This window comes from Terrapene carolina, unplaced genomic scaffold (assembly GCF_002925995.2).
Source record: "Terrapene carolina triunguis isolate 2854851 unplaced genomic scaffold, T_m_triunguis-2.0 Scaffold21, whole genome shotgun sequence".
NCBI lineage: Eukaryota > Metazoa > Chordata > Testudines > Emydidae > Terrapene > Terrapene triunguis.
The window spans coordinates 8,142,432-8,144,910 of NW_020664372.1; the positions used below are offsets into that span (position 1 = coordinate 8,142,432).

Below are 2,479 nucleotides of genomic sequence, written 5' to 3' on the forward strand. Positions count from 1 at the left end.
CAATGAGGCCCTGATCTCATTTGGAGCCTCTTCATGCTACTGTAATACAAATGTTTAATAATAAAGGGCCCTCCCTCTACACTGACCATTCCACAGTCCAGAGTCAGTGTGTGCACATATGTGGTGGAGTGTGTGGGGGGGAGGGGGAGGAGGGAGGGAGGAGCAGAACCAGACAATCAAATGTTGCCTGATATTACCGAATACCAGAAAGGGCAACATTTTAAAGATATGTGCCTAAGGGAGTTAGGCACCGAATTACCTTTAAAAATCTCTCCCAGAATATTGAAAAATCATTTTCCTGCTCTTGTAGGATCAACTGCATCATCTCAGAAGACAATAGTCAATGCTACTGCTACAGTTCTCTGGCGCAAGAGGGCAATTTAATCTCGAGTTAGTCTCCACAGAGCCCTGATGACTGAGGATGCCCAGGAAATGAGTTCTTCTAAGTATCCCACCCCTGTCTTGCCCTGAGGCAATGTGCACTTAAACAAATGCAGGTATGTGAAGTGCATTGTTTGACAGTATGTGGTATTTTCCTTGGAAAAGAGATGGTTCTTGTTTGTTTTGTTCTAGATAAACACTTGCAAAATATTTAAAGACATATCCTATGGTTGGAGGGACTGGCAATCCCAAATTTCTGTTTATCATTTTAAAATAACCATCAGAGAAAGAAACTGTTTTTCAGATTTGCCAATAATTTTTTCTGCCTACAACTCCAGCAGATGACAGAAGGAGGCAGTCACATTGTGCTTAATATGTTTTTCAGTAGGAGACCTACCTAATGCTCATAATATTTCCTTTTCAGCTGACTGTATACATTGGCATACATATGATGAATGAAGCAATGAATTCTAGGAACAAATATGAAATAAATCATTTAAACTAGAACTATAAGGGTTTAAAATCTTATCTGGTTGGCAAGCTTTCTTTAAAGACTTTATTTCTGCCACAATTTATCAATTTTTAGAGCAAAGAGTCCATTCAGCAATAAAGGCTGCTTCCTGTTTGAACGAGGAAATCTTTTACCTCTGGTAATTACTTAATGTTAAATCAGGTATTCTGCCCTACTCCTTTCTCTAGGGCAGAAACTCTGACATCTCCCCTATAGGGGACTGGGCTCTTGGGAAAGATGTCAGAGGATTCCACTGACTATGCATAATGAATTTTCTAACATCCTAACATTGGAATGTTTCTTCCCTGGCTGACAGGTCACCTCTCTTCTCAGGTGTATTTAAAAATAAACTCAGCCCTTATGCCATACCTGTGCAGAATGGCATAATAAAGCTGGATTGATTTCTGAAAGCTATGGTGTCATGGGAATCAAGTCCTGTATAATGTGTGAGATAAGTAGAACGTTTCCAACACCTAGCCAGCTCTACAACTTGCTTCCATTGCATTTGGAGGATTATTTTGTGGTTGGGTTGATTGGCTTCCAAGATAGCATAGCTCAAAGCCAGAATCTGTAACAGTTCAGGGCTTTCATGGCCCAAAAGACCAGATACTTTGTGCTGGATTTGGCCACAAACTTGATAGCTAGTTTCCTATGGTGATAACATGTAGCAGGATGGGGACGGAGAGACCTATATAATAAATAGTAAGATAAATCTGAAAGACTTCAGAGTGTGGATAGAAATGAAGGAAACCAATACATCAAGATATTGGTAAAAGTTACTTATGGGACAGAAATCTTATCCTCCATAAAAATGGCTCATCTCATTTCAGAACTTTTGGTCCATCTTCCAAAGACTTCAAATCAGTGGGACTGTGTATAAAGTTAAGCACATGCATGGCTCTTTGCAGCATTATTTGTAGGTAAGATGTGTGTTATTTACCACCTGTTGTTTTCCTATATGATTGTTGTGGGAGGATAGAAACTGTGTGAATTTACTTTACACTTAGAAATGTGTGCCTCTTTCCAGTTTGGATTATTTATAATTAATAAAAGTACTGATCAATGGAAGTGCTCACAGTGTAACAAACAGAAACATAATCAGGTTACACCTAATATAAAGTATCCAGTGGTCCATAATCACCTCCAGGATTGCAGACCCCATTGGTTGAGTGATTGTTGAGCCCTTATTTTTTAAAGGACTTATTTGGTGCCTAATGCTGAGCTAGGTGAGAAATGGTTTTTGCGTCCCATGAAAGTTTTAAGGATTTCAAAAATTCTTCTTGTCCAGGGGCAGGGCATGGGGAAGAGAGCATGAGAAAGAGAGAGTGTGTGACTGACTAACTACCCCGAAGAACCAATAGCCCAGTGATTAGGGTGCTCACCTGGAAGTTGGAAATCAGGTTCAAGTTTCTGCTCTGCCTGATTCAGCTGGGACTTGATAAGTGAAGATCAGAATCAGGCCCTTTGACTGTAAGCACTTGAAATCAGAGGTATATATTTTTTTATTTGTTGTAACTCAGCATGCACACTAAACACTGTAGAGGAAAAGGAATACAGGATCAGATTGTGTTTGATTATTATGTGACT

General features: G+C 39.6%; 1 long non-coding RNA gene across 1 annotated transcript; it reads left to right on the forward strand.

Moving 5' to 3' along the window:
* Nucleotides 1–353: 353 nt before the first annotated feature.
* Nucleotides 354–2,202, forward strand: LOC112112983. The gene is made up of 3 exons (XR_002908656.1): nucleotides 354–497; nucleotides 1,723–1,812; nucleotides 2,181–2,202. It is a non-coding gene; the product is annotated as an uncharacterized LOC112112983 (long non-coding RNA).
* Nucleotides 2,203–2,479: the final 277 nt, after the last annotated feature.